We start from the raw sequence: 11241 nt of genomic DNA, 5'->3' as shown, positions 1-11241 counted from the left end.
GTTCTGCCACTAACTATGCTGTTTTAGGTACAACATGTACTAGTTTCCACATCAGTGAATTGGAATGTTTAATATTTTACTTCCTTCTTAAAATATTTTGTGATCTTACAATTCAAACCACTGAACATAGCAAAAAAAAAAAAAAAAAAAAAAGTAATCTTACTCATAATGATAGTAATTTTGCACTACCATGAGTTTTACTGTTTTTTCTTTAACTGGTTAAAAACTACACATAGATAAAACTAGCTCAGGACATTTCAGCAATTAGGATGATCATCTGTACAGGAAATACTGGTATAGATTTAAAATAAAGATAATATCAATAGACTAAGAAGGCTAGATAATGTTGGAAATTAGGTAGTATGTTAAATTCTAAGAACCCATAAAATGAATGTTTCTGAGCTTGAAAGATGGTCGATACAGAAGTGCCCTGAAGGTCAATATTGGGACCAGTGATTTTTAATGCATTACTAAGCTAGCAAAAGAAGTCAACAGAAAGTTATTGAAAATTGATAGAAGGTTATTTCAGCTAATAGCCTTCAGAGGATTCTGGAATTCCCCTGCTGTACTTAAAGTCATTGGAGATCTAGGCAGCATGATGGCAGATTAAATTAATCTTGGATAAGCAGGAAATATTGTACATTGACACAACACAAAAATCAAAGTCTTTGATGGTACCTAAGCCCAGCAGCCAGCTGCTCTGTGGAGAAAGAAATGGAGGAGCCAGCACAACCAGTTCAGAAGCTAGGATGAGCACAGTTAAACTTATTTAGGTTAGACATTGCATGAGGCAGATGTCTCCTGTGAACTTGAGTGCAAACAGAGTGTTTGGTGTCTTAAACCAGGGAGACAGGATAACCAAGAACATTTTATTTTATAAGTTTTGTACAGTATAATACACAGCTCACTGAAGCATTTCAACAAAACTGGTGGTTCAGGAATGATACTTTAAAGGGCAGGGATCAGGGGCCTGGCTGGATTCAGAGGTAATGAAGATAATTTGTGCTGGAAGGGAGCTGCTTGAAATATATGTAGGGAGATTTAAAGGGAATATTTAAAGTTTTGAAGGATTCAATGAAAAATATCAACAATTGAGAGGCCAAAGAAAGAGAAATGGAGAAAAATACAAACAAGCAAACACAGAGCTTGCAGTGCAGGGAAGAACTGTGGAAATGCTACTGAAGTTAAGGAAATTAATATGGTTTGTTTTACGTAAGGACTTGACAAGTCCCTAACCAATAGCTACCTTTGTGGTTAGGTAGTAAAGGTAATTCTACACTTCACAATGCCAGCTAAACCAACCAATTTACCATTTGATGAGCACCAGTACTGAATGGACAAAAAGCAATTGGGGTACTTTCTGTGCTTTCTGATTTTATCCCTTCCCTCAAGCACTGTAAACTCTGTTCTCAAGAAGCTGGACCAATTGGCTATAAAAAATCCTAGCAAAAAACTTCCCTGCTTGCCCTTTCTGGAGCTATGGAAGTTGGACAGGTCTCCCATCTACAAATGGTCTCCTATATCCAGCCTACATATTGCTTTCTGCAGTAGAGTAGCTGCCTGTCATCCTCTGTTCCACCCTTTAGTTCCCTCCTTCTAGAGGGTTTGGTTTGCCTTCTTTGACTCCATTGGAGTGTTATTTTATTCCACAGGTTGTTCACTGAACTTAAGGACACTCACCACAGAGTTATTCTTTAACAGGAAAGGGAAGAGTGAATATGAAAATATTATGCCTTTTTGCTCTAAGAGGGCAAAAAGATTGCCCTGGTACAAAAATATGCTAAAATCTGTCCACATCAGAAATACACAGGATAAATTACCTCACTGTTCCTTTATCCTTAAGATAGCTACGGTTAAGCCATTCCTGTACTTGGCTAGGACATCTGAAAAATAAAGTCAGTACTGGGCTCCAGGATTCCTGCTCAGAAGAGTATAAACCTAGCAGAGAAACCAATAGCACAGCAGAGTTTAAGCTCTTCAGTATTTTTTTCTGAATGGAGGTAGCCTGCTGAATCACATCCTTATATCAAACATTTAACCTCTTGGCTGCCTTTATGTTATAAAATAAATGCAGATAGATGCTGGTAGGACAAGTTCCTTGAATCATCTAGGGAAAAGCTGCAATGATATTCTCTATTATGCTTCACAATAGGAGCTTCTCTTGTCTCATTTTGCTTTATTTAGTTCCTCAAATCAGAAAGACAAGGAAAAAGAAGATAAATTACTTTTTTTTTCCTCAGGTTGACTGAGCTTCAGAGAATGTCAGGTCTGGTCTCTCTCGCTTTCCTTAGGATTGGCCAGATGGCTCCTTTGAAATGAATGTGTCTAATTTTAGAACCAGAAAAGGAAAAAAAAACCAAAACCCAACACAACCTAGATAGTCTAAAGCAATGTGACTTTTTCCTGAAAGCTTTGATGTGTTAAGATTCTATGGCAACATTTTTTCCTCTTTCCATTTGCTTGACTCTCTTTCAGTCTCTCTCTTTTCCCCCACAGACATGCATGTTTGTTAACAAAATTAATGAAGCACAGAGATGTATCTCATGAAAAGAGACTGCTCTGTTTGGTGCAGCTGGAATGCTCTTAGCATGTAAAGGACTCACTTGCTTTATTGGTTTTCTGTGACTAACCTGAGAAAAAGATATGTCAAAATCACTGTAATATCATATTAAACTGGACTAATCAGGCAACATGGGGCATGAATTTCAGATTACCAAGCGGGGCTGTCCGTGGAAGTGTAAGAATGGAATACTTAATTTTTTTCCTCTTATTAGAGCTGCATGCATTTTGTTTGTTTTTTAGATTAGTTGTGTTCTTGCAATATGTATGCTAATTTATAAATACTGAAGCTTATGATGTATCCAAATTATCTGCCAATTCACACTGACTTCAGTGAATCATGCAGACACAGATAACTTTCCTAAATTCTTACTCTGTAATTTTCCAAAAAAATGGTATATTCCATTTTGAAATTAATTAAAAATTTTGTCCAACCTGAAACTGAGATACATGGACAAGCAGATAAATGGACAGACAGGTAGACAGCTAGAGATTTACAGATAGGATGAAAATAATTAGTTTATTCTCCTTGAATATGTAAGTATCTCAAGACTAAAACTAGTCACTGTAGTTTTGCTGTGTAACTCTGCTTCCTTGTGTTTAATACAGCACAAAGTGGTGTATACGAAGAAAATAATGAAGCATTTTAAAAGTAAAGAGCTGCATAATTAGAGCTAAAGAGCTGAAACTCTTGCAGACAAAGGATACAGATTTCAAGTGAGCTTGAGATAAATCTTTAACATCTTTGACCTTCTTAGCTTACTGCAAAATAGCTGGCAATGGTGCTTTGCAATTGCATGCACTGTGCTTTAGATAATTTATTGTTCAGTTTGTACAGTCCTTTGTAATAAAAAATTCAGCCTTCAAAAGGAGGTCTATTGTGTTGGATAGGTAAAAGCCTAAGAGAAAAATGGGAGGTTACACACATGACAGGAAAGTAAACCAGCTCTGCATTTGTTTGTCATGTCTGTCATCCAAAGAATAAGATCTTCACAACAAAATCTTCTAAGGTTTTCTAAATTTTTACAGTGTGAAATACTTAGCAGAGATATTAAAGCAATAAATAAAAAAAAATACTTTATAAAAAAAAATACTTCGATTGTGTCTTTTCCTCTAAACCTGGCTCATTTGGGAGCTCAAAGAAGCTCAGCAGGCGAAGAAAGGAGCTTAGGCGGTGTCTCATATTACTGAGTTGAGTTTGTGCTATTAATTGAAACAAAACTTACTGCCTAAAGTTTCTCTGTTCTATCTTCAGTACCCTGACAAATTAATTTTCCTCAGTCCTCTTCATTCAAACAAAGGTACATTACAATAGATGATAATTTTTCTCTATGTTACTTTGAAAGATAATGTACAAGAGGTCTAGCGGAGGATACAGCTGGAACTGATTGACTCTTATTGGCTCTGCCCTGACTGGTGTAAAGGGGCAGCTGAAGCCTGGGCTGAAGGCCAAATTGACCATCACTGTGTCCCTGCCTTCAAGAACATCATTACCTTGCATTCCCATGTTCTTTCTTTCCTGGAGATGGAAACAACGGTTCACACTTTTCTTTAGGTACCATAGCAAAGTTCAGCATAGCGGGTCTTTGAGGCCCTAACAATGCACATTTTAAAAAGCTGTTGACAAAGGCACACCTCAGCACCATCTATCTGCGGTGTATTTTCAATATATTCTGTTTAATGAATGACTCTTTTTGAGTAAGAAGAGAGAAGCAGCGATGCACACATTGCTGCTAGCAACTGTGACATTGGACAGGTAAGTAGTAAGTAACAAGTAAAGGTCCTGCTCCCAGGACTCTGATTTCAGTGGAAAAGACAAAGCCTTTGCTTCTACTAGTTTAATTAGTGAATTCAGTAAATGCTGTCTTTGTTTGATTGTCTCTATATAATAAAGACATACATCTTGGAATAAATATTTCTACAGAAATATCATCTAGTTATGCTTCTAGAGAGCAAGCTATTTTCAATAAACTGGAGCTGTGATGAGACTTGAGAGAATTAATATGCATAATATTACAGTGAGGCCCACTTACAAGAATGGCCTGAATTATGTATTTGTAATTCAATGTCCCAAGCTTTTTAATGTACTCTTGAGGATAATTGCAGCTGCAGTACAACTGGTGTTACATACAGTGTGCATAGAATTTTTGTTTTCCATTTTTTGCCTAGTTTTCTCCATCAGAGTTTCTTTTTATTTCAGATGCTGGCTGTGACTGTCCCAGACCTCCCCAACATACACCTATTGCAAACTGAATTTCCCCATCCCAGTGCTTACATTTAAGAGGCACAGAAAATAACCTGAAGAAAGCTTCTTGTTGGGGAATATGGTGGGAAAATATCAACGGATAGTGATTGCCAAAACACGAGATATTAAAGAACATAAAATCTAGCACAAGAGAGCCCAGGAGCTGAGCTGAGATGCAATAGTGTGAGGAATGGAGCCAGATCCATATCCGTCACTTACACAGAGAAACCAAGGCTCTGGATTCAGCCAGAGTCCTTGTAAATACCAAAACAAGAGATGAATTCCCAAGGCTTTTAGAAGTCCTCAGTTTCTATGTTTATGTTGAGGAACAGATTATCCAGGGAGCAGGGTAGCATAGTACAGCCTTCGGCACCTGGGCTGAAATGTAGCTAAGCAAATGACTGCCCTCCCCTCTGCTCTCTTCCACCTCCACAGCCTAAGCCCTGAGGAACATACGCACCAGGGTTGTCTTGAAGCCTGCAAACCCAACAGGTCCTCAGAGCTTCTGGCAATGCAGCTGCCAAAGACATCTGCAGAGCCCGTTTAGGAAGTCTGGTCCTTCTGTTCTTAGCAATATGCTATGACTGTGCTACAAGAAGGTATTCCTTTGTATTTTTCTCTTATACTGAATGCTATTCTAGCATTTTTCTACTGACAATGTATGTGGTTGAACATGGGAGAGAATAATAAAGGAAACAGCTTTGGAAGAGCAGATATTATTGACACAGCCCAGACTTTGGACAGTACACATTATTTGATGGCAGCTTTTCATCAGTTTGCCTTTCTATGAGAACAGATAGACTTGCCTGTCTCTCTCAATTAGAGACAGTGTTCTGCTCCCATTTATGCCAGTAAAATCCTCCAAAACTCAGTGAAACAACACTGGCAAAAGACCTTGGACTTAGATGATTTACTTTTATGAAGAAAAACCTGATGAAAAAGAACACAGAAAATACAGTCCTCAGGGGTAAAAATAACAGCACTGCAGTGTTACACATCAGTGACTCTTGTCTTGGAGGTTATGGAGTGGTGGCAGTCTGTGAGACATGGACATTGGAAAGTGGTCCATGAGATGATCACAGAGGAAAAATTAAAGATAAAAAACAAAGGTGCTCTCACCCACAGTCATGCAAGTGAGCAAACAAATAAAACAGGAGGAAATAAAAGGAATAAAGGAACAAAGCTTAGCCTAGGTTGTATTTATTTGTGAATGAAAAACATTGTGAAAACACTACTCTACGGAAGATGAGGTATGGATCTTCATCAGGCAGGGTAAGTGCCCGTGGAATTTTTTTTAAAGTCTAAACTGCATTTTGATTAAAGAAAGTGATAAATATTGTTATGCAACACATTGAGAAGAATCAGCAGCACCTATGTTGTGATGAAATCCATGGTGATTACAGTTCAGGACTAAGATGTATAGCAATGGCTGATGCGGAAAAAGTGTAAGGAGACACAGAAAATATGTTGATAGAGCCAAGGTCTGATCTACTTGTGGCAGGAAATTCTGCTTTAAATACCAGGGCTGTGATTTGCTGTCAACATTATTCACACTGCTTCATTGAAAGATATGGGATTACGCTGATTAACATGTAGAGGTCTTGCCTCTTACAGTGGAAGTGATGACTGTGCTTTGGTTTGCAAGAATATGAAATGCTTTCATTCAAAAATTGGAATTTTAGCCTCTTCTCCATTGTAGCACATCATTTTCAATGAAACAATTTTCCCTTTTCATAGGGAAATATTAATACTTGTTTTCCAGAAAAGGTTCTTTCTGAAGAATTTAAGATTTTAAAACAGGTAGTGAAAACAAACTTGTCAAATTATGTGAGATTTTGTGAACTACATAACTGAATACTCCTTTTTGTTTCAACATTTAAATGAATTCATTGTGAGCAGGACTGAATAAAAACAAGATTTTGTCCTGAATTTTCTTTCACAGGCATATGTTGCACTTGTCATAATTCAGGACAGCAAAAAATTTAAAACATCCTGAAATTTGCCTTGGAACAGAGAAAATAGCTATAGCAAGATGCCTCTGAGCTCAAAATTTATCCACTGTCTCCCACATCACAAGCATACTATCTCCCACTCTTACATTGCCACGTGAGGTTACTAACCATAGGGGAAATCATTATATCAGGCCCTCCCTTTCCTATCACTATATTAATCACTCCAAGTCAGCAGCTCAAGGGTTAAGAAAGAAACTTTATCAGGGACTTTGTCAAAAGAGTTTTCTGAGAACTGTTAATTTCCAGCATGCTATTTAAAGAAAACGTCTGCTCATCAAAGGATAATCTCAGAAATCTGTGGGTTTGCAAAGTAGCAGGTACCCAGCTCTCCCTTGGCTGAAAACAGCAGAGAATTACTTTCATATCTACCTCCCACATACAGGAGTTTTTGCCTGGGTTTTTCTGCTCAGTTCCTCATAACAAGGCATTTCAGGCCACACATTTGAACTTCAGTGTAAGTTTCTTTTTACATTTAAAGTGAGGGATGCTAAGCCAAGTGCTAAGGCTTCCAGTAGAACTGAGACATGGGTATGTATTGTCAAATATGATGAGGGGTTGTTCTGGAGGCTTGTGCTCACTATTTCCAGGCTCAAATGTCAGTGTTTTCCGTTAGTGCAGCCATGCCATCCCTTCAGTCATTCCTGCTGTCCTTCTTTGAACAATTCCTGGCTTTGATAAATACCCTTTCCAGCTGAAAGGACCAGAAGTGGACAGTTTTTCAAGATGTGGGAATACAAGTCATTTAAGTTTATAAGTTATTTTATAATCCAATAAATAAACAGTAGGGTAGATTAATGATGATGTGTGAGCCAACATGGATCAGCACGGTTGTGATCACCGATCTGTGGCTGACACGTCAAAACTTATTAATGTTCTCAAATGGATGTCCTTGTCTAGTTTGAGTGGCTCTTGGTGAAGCCAAAAAATGCAGACTGATTATGTCCATTACTTGCTCTGTCAGGCCTGCAGGTTACCCCTGATTATTTTTACTTTTGATATTTAGTCCAAATCTCTGCGCTCAGCAAGTACCTGGAAAAGGCGTAGTGTTTAGCATACAGACATTTAACTAGGCATGTTTTAGGCATTCAGAAGTATAAAACTGTGTTTGCACCTCATTAATCTAATCATGTTTAGTGACCTGAGTATACTTTTACTCATCTATCTATTCTGTCTGGTTTTACCCAGATGTAGACTGAGGGTATGGTTCTGCTGTTGTTAGGTCTTTGCGCTTCTGGATCACAAAATGTACAGCTAGAGGCGGTTCAGGCAGGGGCGCGCTTCCACACTTTGCATGGGCACTGCCAGATCAGCCAGACTACACAAGATAGGACCTTCTATCTGCATGTCACCTGCATCTGGCTCCTGTTTCAGACTGCAGCCCAGCTTCCCAGCTGGCTGCCTTGGAAGTCACACTGTTTCACGTGGGGTGTTTTGAACAGCTCTCCAGGAAGGAGAGATGAAGGGGAGCAGACACGACCCTGTTCCCAAGGCCAGGCAGAACCTCAGGAAACTTCCTCCTAAAAGCAGTTGTGCATCACACTTCTGTGACAATTTCCACCTCAGCCTTCTCCTTTTTATTTCTGCAAAGGGCATTCCTTGTAGCAGAAACAGCAGACACATGGACCTAAGCTTGTTCAAGCCCTGAAAAGCTGAGCAGAGATTACCTGCTTGAGGAGTGAGGTTTCTTATTCACTGTAAAGCACACCTGGCTGGAATCAGTATATATGCAAGACTGACACATGTGTCTCTCTTTCTTTCTTCGTTTTCAGTGTTGCCAGCAGTCTAGCCTTTCCATACCAGCAAGTAATGGTTGCTGGGACAGTTCCCCTCTGCCTTGCTGAGAACTAAATATTCCTGTTCACACCTTCTTAGCTGCTTGCACTGTGAGAGGAAAAATTATGAAGAATGTTAGTGGAAATTCTGATGGGGTGGTACTTTGTACTTTGCAGTCACCTGTGTCTTTGAAAAGTGTTCAGGATCAGCTCAGCTAAGGATGAGGACGGTGTGACTTTGCATTCTGTATGTCTCGGGCTTCATCTGCAATGGGCCTGTCTTTTTTGATTGAAAATTATTCCTGATCTGCAGGATGTCAGGGTGAGGTTGGCAGCCCACAGGAAAAGCACTTCATGCAATGGTTCTGTTTGCCTGCTGTATATTTTTCTCTCAGTAAGCTTGGCTAGAATCTCTGCCTCCTAAAGCAGCAACAGACTGATCCGATCACTGAATTGAGGACAGATGAATAATAACTAATAATAAGCTCTGCAACACAGTAAGGGGCCTGAAAGTGGAAACCTCTACATCAGTGGAGCTGGAATGGAAAATTTTGTTAATGAAAAATTGGTTTGGAATTTATGCTTGTCTGTGTGAGCAGCTGGGCTTGCTGGAAGCACAGGGGGATGCAGCTACTTTATTAGTTAGACCTTTTGCTCTCCCCCCCTTGTTTTAATTAAATGAAGACATTTGATAATGAAAACCTTTTAGGTACAGGCAGGAAGCTCATCCCATGCTTAGTCTTGCTGGCAGTCACTCAAGGGTTGGTTTTTGCTGCAGTCAGCAGCAACACGTGTCATGAATTCAGGCAGACTTTTGTTCTGATGACTGTATTCACAGCCACAAGAAACTGCACAGAAATCAGAGAGCATTGTAATAAATTTGCTTCTTCCTGCCCTGCTTCTGCTCTCAGAGCTTGTGAATTCATTGGAGTAAGTCAGCAAGGTATAAAATGCTCGAAGACAAAGAACTCAGAATATGCACCTATATAAACACTTGTATATATGTGTATAGGTACATGTATATACATGCATTGTAAACAAACACATGCATAATGTACAAAAAATGTGTGTATACAGAGAGGATTTCTGCTGGTGTCTACCCTCAAATACCTGTTCAACACACATGTCCTCTGCAAGTCTTGCAGTGTTGACCTGATAGAGCTCTTGTACTTCCAGTTCGTTCCAGTACAGTACATGTCATTTTTGTTTGATAGTAAATTTGAGGAAGACTTATAAGCTTGGCTGCTTTTTACTTCTACATAGTAAATTAACTGCTAGGTTTTCATTGCAGTTCTTTTGCTTTTACTGTGCTTAGTTACAGGCTTGACTCAGAATGATTGGCCCAATTGTCTCTAGAACACAGAACTGGCATGTAGTAATTGTGTTCTTTTCAGTTTTCAAGTGTTTGTATGACATCCTAGCTCTGCCAGAAAATCTAATAGGAAATAATAGGCCCAACTGAGCTCTGTGTAGCTCAACTGAATTTAAACTAAAGTACTTCAAGGAAAAAAATAGGTTTTTAATTATGATTATAACTCTGTCTTATTATTTGCTCTTCATAATATCATGGTGATTTTAAAACATAATCGATAGGCCCTTGTCTGGAATCCTACCGAGTACAACACAAGGACAAGAGAGATAGGAACTCCATTTGTACAGCAAATGTACAGCTCAGCAGAGCACGTAAATCCAAACAAAACTCAAGGTATACAATTATATTCTGTTGCCTTCTATGTCTGGGTACTTTCCCTACTCAAGTCCTGATAGATTCAATCAGCACTGTCAGCATGGTCAGTCACAATGATGTATGGATATTTCCCCCCCACCTCTGAGAACTTCTGGTTTCTATTGTAACCCAGAAGAAGCACAAATACTGTGAGAAGGATTCTACCACGATAATTGGTTCACTCAGAAACTGCCCAGAACTCTAGTCATGTTGAACATTAAGTCCATTCTTTTTCAAAAGCCACGTTTTCAGATAAGCGTTATGTACTTGGTACTCATCTGATGTAGAGCAAAGCACCTTAAGAAGAAGAAAGTGAAATGATAACGTGGCAATCATATTCTAGGCAAGTAATTGGGAGCTCCACATCAAAAATTCAATCAGCATTATTTTAGGCTAGATTTTAAAAATGTGGTGTCAGACCTCACAAATGTGGGAAGTGATAATTCTATTCTGATCCGTGTACCTATTCATATGATATTGGCATTAAACCATACTAAGTTACAAATAACCATCCATGTACATTCTGAATTTGTCCAGCCCCATCTGTGCCACTGGCATGATTCTTTACTTCTGAACCAGAGCCTGGCAGCAGGATGTACCTGGTTTTTATACAAAAACATTCCATTTTCAAACCAGGGAGAACACTTTTGTAACAGCTGGGACTATTTTTCTGTTATCAAAATTTTATATAGGTAATGAAACAGTTGAGGCAATAGGCTGCAGCAAGGCCAGAAAGGCGGGTGGCTGTCTAACTGTTGCAGTTCACAGCCAGTCTAACAGAACCATGGGCAAGTGTTTTTTGTGAAAGTGCTTCCTCAGTCATGTTCCACAAGCCAGTAGTTGCATGTGAGATAACCCTTTGTGAATTTGACTGCGTGGATGCCTGGCACATTAAGAAAAAGTCCTTTTCTTCATTCTGGATGCATA

The 11241-nt window shown here is 39.0% G+C and overlaps 1 long non-coding RNA gene across 8 annotated transcripts in view; it reads left to right on the top strand.

Annotated features, from left to right (window-relative positions):
* The window catches only part of LOC114015116 (uncharacterized), a 57360-nt gene that overhangs the window by 42519 nt on the left and 3600 nt on the right, over positions 1-11241 (top strand). For 6 of the 8 annotated variants that reach the window (XR_008735009.1, XR_008735010.1, XR_008735011.1 and 3 more), the window contains one exon: positions 2241-6076. This is a non-coding gene — a long non-coding RNA (uncharacterized LOC114015116). The remainder of the gene's footprint in view (positions 1-2240; positions 6077-11241) is intronic. The other 2 variants (XR_008735013.1, XR_008735012.1) reach the window with 2 other exon arrangements.

This window comes from Falco cherrug, chromosome 13 (assembly GCF_023634085.1).
Source record: "Falco cherrug isolate bFalChe1 chromosome 13, bFalChe1.pri, whole genome shotgun sequence".
Lineage (NCBI taxonomy): Eukaryota > Metazoa > Chordata > Aves > Falconiformes > Falconidae > Falco > Falco cherrug.
The sequence above is the reverse complement of the archived record's forward strand: the minus strand, read 5'-3'. Positions and strand labels throughout refer to the sequence as shown.